Raw genomic sequence first — 8,242 nt, forward strand, 5'->3', positions numbered from 1 at the left:
TGTGTCTTGTGTCCACTCTAAAACCTAAATCTCGACAAAAGCCATCACCAATTTCAGAGAGTGAACGTCTATACCTGCGCATTTGATAGAACCGCCCACCTTTCACTTGTTGATCCACTTGCATTACCAAAAGTAGTAAGGATGGGTGTTACTATCAGTTAGGGGGGGGGGCACTACAAGGGATGCAAATCGACTTCCCCAATCCCAGTTGGGGATATCAGATTGGGGATAGGATAGAAAAACACTGAATTTTTCTATGATCTGGACCGTTGGTGGTCGTTTGGAGCAGATGGTGGTAATTGATTTGAATTAGTGGTAATTGATGTGTTCCAGGGAGTGTATTTGATGTGGATTAGTAAAATCCTGTGATTACATGCTACCAAACACATGGGCTCGAATTGGATATTACCTCAGCAGGATTTAGCTAAAGATGGACGATCTTAGAGGGACTTCGTCGGATCCACTGTTATGTATGTATTTTATGACTGTTCATCCATTTTGACAGGTCATTTCAGGACATGAGCCTAAACATAATGCAATTTAAGGCTTGAGTGGACCAAAATACATGAAGTACTAGTGACAATGATGCCTGTCATGTTATTTATTTGCCATCCAATATATTGATAAGGTCAAATAAACTTGGTGAAGGAAAACTATAAAAATATTAGCTTGATTTAAAACTTATGCAACCCTCAAGAGGTTTTCAGCCATAAGCATTTCAACTCCAATTTTGTGTGGTATGGTACACTTGAGCATTAGTGTAACGTTTTAGAAATTCACTATTTTGGACTTCCAGAAATTTTTGAAAATTTTTCCTATAATTAGTTTATGTTGTCGCTTATTGACCCTTAATGTTTGAGGTGAGCCTATACGTGAATGATACTAGTAAAGTACCGTACAAATCCGATTAATCAACCGTCGAAAACAAACGATTCCACACGATCACTTAAACCTCGAGTCTAGCATCATGATTTGTTCATATAGGGCTCAAATTTAGTTAATCTATCATTGACTAATTAAGACAAGTACAACTAAATAAAGACCAACCTAAAGTCTAGACAACTAGAGGTCAGATCTTAATTAACAAACTAAACTAATCCAGTTACTATTTTAGCCTAAGAACCAACAATTTAGGGTGATTATGATCGAATCACTATTTTCACTAGTTGCGAATAAGTCACACTATGAACTTAGCTAATCCAAACTCAAATCATCGCGCACAAGAAATCTCGCTACCCAATTCATTCAAAAAATACATTGATTATCCAAACAAGCTCTAAACCGCTCGTTAGTAGGCCACTAAACCCAAGAATATAGAAAGACATTCGTCCTATGGGCTTGACGTCTATCAAGTAACATTAATCCGAGATTGGATCTCATTAACCAAGAACTTAAGTTAATTGTTTGTATCTGGACTTTACCAAAGTTGTCACTTTTTTACCATTATATGATGACCAAATTTAGGGCACCGATCGATATTATTACCCTTCTCACATCTGTATAGTTATATACCTTATCAACGCTCGGTGACAGCCGATCTGAGTTAGGGTTTCCCGGTTGATCGACACATCCAATCTTCGGATAGTTATGTCTAAATATAGATAGCCTAGTGGGACACTGATTTCATGGCTTATATTGACTCGTACATCTTTCGTTGGGTCTCATTGGTTGGAAGCAACCTCCCTTAAGGTTCAAATATTGCATATTAGACCCCAGTTATTACTTGATTTTATGAACATGATAATGCTTAACGCTTTATTTTAATCATGTTTGTGTTGCAAGGTGAATTTAGGAGCTTGGATTGAAAAGGATGATAAGAGCGGGATTTAACGCTCAAGAATCATTAAGGCCAGTAGACAGATCAATCACGCACCGTCACAAGCCATACTCATGCCCCAAATCTTTAGGTCAGACTTGATATAAACTATTGAAACAGATCACGGGATTAGATCCGTCAAGATTCCCTAGGTGGACCCCACTTCAAGAGGTGCGTGCACACACCAAAGATGCACTTGCGTTGCATCGGATTAAAGGGAGTGGTCAAAGAATGTGGACCTGTGAATTCACACCTGATCTCTGGATATGCCTCAATTTTGGACTTAACCCTCTAAATAAGATGGGAAGGCAGATAGACGGTGTGGATTTATCAGAAACATTGATGTGGGACCCACACAAGTGCTACATGTGCACCACAGCGGAGCACTTGCAGTGCACCGTCCGCAACACCGGTCAAAGTCGGTTTGACCCAATCGAATCTGTAACCAAGAGAGATTTTCTCTCTCCTCTCTTACACAGCAGCGGATGGGCGTCCGCTGTGATGTGTCGTGGCCCACCACCTTTGACCAGATGGACAATCCAAACCGTCCACTGTGTCTGAATGGTGGGGCTGACTAAACCCATGGCCTCCATATACCACCATGCACGTGCACACACGAAAATCACAATCAAACGTAGGATGGACAACGGGAAACAAGACTCCGTGGGCCATACCGAATTCGAGATGTATCGCGTCATCTCTAACCAAAATTCCGCCACGAATGCAATGGACGGAGCTGATTCTTTAAACACCATAGCATGTGGGCCCCACTGGGTTTAACGCAATCCGCTTTACGCAGGGAACATACGTGCAAAGCAACCGGACGATCCGGGCTGTTCTACAATCATGGCCAAGATCAGATCAATGATCCTGGCTGTTCAAACCTCTCCCAAGGGACGTCCGACTAAGCCCAAGAAGGTTGATCGGAACAGATCCTGCAATAAAGCCGTCTTTGTGTTGAAACTGGTTGCACCAGATGGTTTCGCTAAGCAGGAGAGCTGCGTAAAAGCCTAACCGCTTCTTGCTACGTAAGATTATGCACGTGTTGCCGACTTCCAACCGACCTACAGCAAGGCTATAAAAGAGAAGGAGAAAGAGGACGTGAAGGCATCCAGGGACGTGTGAAGCGAAGGAGAAAGAGAGAGAGTGTGTGGACGGCTGGTTGCTAGAAAGTTCTTCCTTCTTCCTTCTTCTTTAGTTTTCCTTTGATGTTTTTTAAGGGATTTAGTTTAATCATGTATGTGAATGGCTAAACCTCTTAGCTAGGGCTAAGAGGTGAAACTTGTAGAGTGCTGGGGTGTTTTCTATGCTTTGATTCATGTTAAGTTGAAATCTCTTTGATTTTGGCTTGATTATAAGGAATATTCATAGTTTTTAATAGTTTGTTGTGACTTAAATTACAATGGATCTGTGATAGCTTTGAGCATGTTCTTTTCATTGTTGTGATTATAAACTTGGAAACCCTGTTGTTTACCATTGTCTCTTGGGCATGGTTGGATGATGAAATCTTTCCTAACGTCCATAACTTTATCAGATTGGATGTGGATTAGTTAAAGTCTGTTGTTTGCTTTATCTCATGGGCATGGTTTTGTGATGGAATCAATTCTAATTCTCATACCTATCTTCTATTAAAAATTAGATCAAAGGAAGTTCAGATTTGATTTTTAATGAAATATCTTCCAACTGGATGAAGATGGGACTCTGAATCCAGTTGTGTTTATGAATCAAGCATAGATCTCCCCGATCTCTACAAGTGGATCCTTGGAAACCCTAATTTTTCACCTTTGAATTTTACAAGTTTTAGTTTAACAATTCACCATTATTCTCTTAAATACTCCTAGTTTAAATTACATCTTCTTCTAGTTTTAGTTCTAGTTACTTTCAGATTATGTACAAGGTTCAGTCCTTGTGGATTCAACCGTGATCTTATCGAGATTATTACTACATCGCGACCTTACACTTGGGGTTGTGAACAAGTTTTTGGCGCCGTTACTGGGGATTAACAGTTATATTTTTCTGAGATTAGCTAGTTGTAGAATTAGGTTAAGATTAGGGTTTTTCTATTTTCTATTTTTATATTAGGGTTTGTTTTTTATTTTTAGAAACTTTCTAATTCTAAGAATTCTTTTATTTTTAGAAACTAACTTGTTTTCTAATTCTAGGTTTAGAACTTTCCTAATCAGTTTTTAAAAAATTTCTATTTTTAGTTTTTAGAAACTAGTTTACTTTTTATTTTTATTTTTAGGAACTTTCTAATTTTAGAATTTCTGTTTTTGGAAACTGACTTGTTTTGTTTTGTTTTGTAGGATTTTAATTAGGAACTTCCAATTTGGTAACTTCTTTCTAATTCCCTCTCTCTTTCTATTTCTAGATTTCTATTTCCTTTCTTCCTTTTTAGGTTTAGGTTAGAATTTGAGATTGAGGGCTGAGAGTATTTTATGCCCAAGTGGGTTCGTGACAACACTGAACGTCTTTTGAGGGAAGGTAGATTGGTCGAGGGGTTAACTATCCATCGTAGGATTAGACACCATTCGAGATCCCCAGAGTTAATTGATATTATGGCTGCAAATTAACCAAAAGGACAACCTCAACCTTAGGTTGGGGAAGTCTAGGATGTGAATGAGGTGTATCAAGCACCCCCGCCTCGAACTTTATGAGATTATTTACAGCTGGCGAGGGTGAGTACACCCTCATGCATGGTTTTTTCAAAAAATATAGAATATATGGATATCAAGCCAGAGGTAATCTAACTCATTCCAAAATTTCATGGGCTTGAGTTAGAAAATCCATATTTACACTTAAAAGAGTTTGACGAGATTATATCCACTCTATACTTTCCTAACATGTTTGACGACACGATCAGACTGAAACTCTTTCCCTTTTCTTTGAAAGAGAAAGCTAAGACGTGGTTGCATTCACTATGTCCTCGATCTATTGGTAGATGGAATGACATGACAAGGGAGTTCATAAAGAAAATTTTCCCATACCATAAGACGAACACCCTTAGAAAGTCGATCATGAACTTCACCCAAAAGGAAGATGAAACATTCTTCCAATGTTGGGAGCGGTTCAAGGATCTTGTCAGTTCATGCCCACAACACGGTTTTGAAATGTGGCGCATCACGAACTTTTTCTATGATGGACTGACATCCCCATGCGTCAATTAGTCGAGACGATGTGTAATGGGGAATTTATAAATAAAAGTGTAGATGAGGTGTGGGACTACTTTGATAAGCTTGCTGAGAACACACAATCATGGGAGAACACACAATCATGGGACATCTCCCAAATCCAAGCACCATGTCTAGGCCGACTCAATCCAAAGAAAGGGGTGGAATGTATCTCCTGAAAGAGGACGATGATATCAGTGCTAAAGTGGCTAACCTTACCAGGAAACTCGAGGCCATGGAATTAAAGAAGGATAAGACTAAGAAAATTGTTTGCAGTATTTGTGCTTGCAACATTCACACAACTGAAAATTGTCCAACAATACCTGCCTTTCAAGAGGTATTGAATGAACAATCCAATGCCATGAACAATTACTAAAGACCTTTCAATGGACCTACCTCCAATACATTCAATCCTAGTGGGAGAAATCATCTAAACTTCAGTTAGAGGAATGGACAAACTGCTACCCCTTAAGGTTTCTTCAATCAAATTCCACATCAAGAGAAACCTCAAGAGGACCCGGTTCTAAAACATCTTTAAAAGTAAGAGCTTTTCAATTAGGGTATGCAATAAGCCTTTTAAGACCTCACAAAGGCCAGATAAGGACTTGAGACTAAAAGTACGATTGGGAATAAGGGGAGCCTTCCGGCTCAACCTCTTCCCAATCCAAAACCACAATATGAAGTCAGTGACCCGAGCTCTTCAAATTTGAACGAGCAAGCTAAATTTATCACCACTCTTTGGAGTGAAAAGACCATTGACAAAAACCTAAGAACCTAGAAGAGGACAACAAGGATAGACCTAGCATTGCTCCACAAGAATTAGAATCAGAACTTCAAGGCAAGCCAATTGTGCCATCCCCCTAACGATTGGTTACACCAAAATCTCTTTCTAACTCTTAGGACATTCTAGAAGTGTTGAAACAAGTGAAGGTCAATATTCTTCTACTAGATGTGGTTAAACAAATACCTTCATATGCCAAATTTGTGAAAGACTTATGTACGACCAAAAGATGGCAAAACATTCAAAACAAAATTTTCTTGACTGAAAAAGTGAGTGTCATCATAAAGAAAGATGTGCCATAGAAATTCAAAGATCCTGGTAGCCCAACCATACCTTATGTAATCGGGATCTACCAAATTGAGTACGCACTTCTTGACTTAGGAGCAAGTGTTAATCTGATTCCTTACTCGGTCTACAAATAGTTAGGTTTGCGTGAATTGAAACCCACACTAACTACACTACAACTTGTTGATCGCTTAGTTCGTGTACCGAGAGGGATAATTGAGGATGTGTTGGTCCAGGTTGATAGATTCTATTATCCTATAGATTTTATCGTCCTGGATATGGAACCCATCAATAACATGAGCACTCAAATTCTCATCATCCTTGGTCTCCCATTCCTTGACACTTCAAACGCAATCATTAATTGCAGGAATGGAGTCATGAGTATGTCTTTTGGAAATATGACATTAGAGTTAAATATATTTTTTAATACGGGCAGCGGTTAGAGGATGATGACAATTTCTACGACATTAACATGAATGACTCTTTCGTGGAAGATAGAACTTTGATGACCTTATCCTTTGACCCTCTAGAGATGTACCTAGCCCACTCCCATGATTTTGATGATGACATGATTACGGAGACGGGTGTTATGCTTGATACTATGCCGGTACTTGAAGTTAACTGGTGGAGACCACATTTTGAAAAATTGCCCAAACTGATGTGGTGCCTCTACTCGGCTCCCAGCGTATATACGCCAGATTCCGATCCTGGGATCCTACAAGGAGGATTTTCCAACATACATTTATCTCGTAAGAAGCATAACCATAAGTTTACCCAAATCACAAAGGCAACATCATCATCACATGTCCACTAATATAAATTTTGAATATAATATAATGAAAATAACCAAAAACTCCAAAAGCTCGGCTACACGCTCCAACTCTAACGAGCCTATGGCTGTGTCCTGTCGTCGCCTGCATGCATCCATCGTGCATAAACTTATAGAAATCTTAGAGGTTGGTGTAAGTGTGTGCACAAGATAAGTGTCAAGTATTCAATACAATGCCTTAATCATATAATATCAGAATTACTGGCATGAATAATACGATATCAGAGTAAGCGGAAATACTGCAAGTCCATAAAAATATCATTAACCTCATCTAGGATATGCAATGAAAAAATATTGCAAGGCAATATCATATACTGAGAAAGTAATGTAAATCGGCTAAGTCTGTCTAGGCCATATAAGTACAAAAACATAGAAACCCAGAATACCATATGCCATGGATGTAATGCAATATGCGGTGTGAATGAAATGACCAAGCTGGAGTGTGAAGTTGGGATGATAGTATGTAGTATCGCAGGCTACGGGGTCCATCAAAGGGACTTCTATGCAAACCAATCCCATACCTAAATTTGGATAGTCATACTCACAGATGGGAGCTTGGATTACATTAAAATCATTTCAACAGTTGTAGGTGTAACATGTGTACCATGTACACAATTATTCCATGGGGCACATGGCCCACTAATGATGATTAGCACTGTCCAAACATTGTCCAGGTAAATCAGCACCATCCAAACATCGCCTATGCAAATCAGTACCATCCAAACATTGTCTAGCACCGTCCAAACCTTGTCCAGCACCATCCAGCACAATCTGGACAGTGTGGATAAACAGATGGATGGTTTGGATATAATACACATACCTCATGATGAGGTCCACGGAACTTCTGACATCCGTGCAGATGGACATTTTGGATGTAACACATATATCATATGGGACCCACATCAGCTAGGAGGGTTACTGGCGCACACCGTTCAACAGATGAACGGTTTGGATATAAGACATACCACATGTGGGTCCCACAGACCCTGTTGACGTCAATACAGGTGGGACTGATAGAACTCGCTGACTCACGCCCCGAACTCGGAAACCGGGCTCACAAAATTCCCGATCGCCGAATCCGGCGCTGACAGCCTCCGTAGAACCCCATTCTCGAATCCTGGCACCCATTCACCAGATTCCGATCCTGGGATACTACAAGGAGGATTTCTAATCATCAGTCTGATTCATAATGAGCATAACAAAAGCATAACCCATAATCAATAACCACAAGAACACCACCACAAAATCCACTATGATCAAAAACTTTTTGTACAATACAACAAAAAGGGAAAAATACAATGTAGTGCAAAAGATAGAAACTCCAAAGCTCGTCTGCACGGTCCAACTACGGTGAGACTGCG

At 39.6% G+C, this 8,242-nt stretch overlaps 1 non-coding gene across 1 annotated transcript; it reads right to left on the reverse strand.

Annotated features, from left to right (window-relative positions):
• Positions 1-4,815: 4,815 nt before the first annotated feature.
• LOC131228300 (small nucleolar RNA R71) lies at positions 4,816-4,922 on the reverse strand. The gene has a single exon (XR_009162810.1). It is a non-coding gene; the product is annotated as a small nucleolar RNA R71 (small nucleolar RNA).
• Positions 4,923-8,242: the final 3,320 nt, after the last annotated feature.

The sequence above is a fragment of the Magnolia sinica genome, chromosome 15 (assembly GCF_029962835.1).
Source record: "Magnolia sinica isolate HGM2019 chromosome 15, MsV1, whole genome shotgun sequence".
Lineage (NCBI taxonomy): Eukaryota > Viridiplantae > Streptophyta > Magnoliopsida > Magnoliales > Magnoliaceae > Magnolia > Magnolia sinica.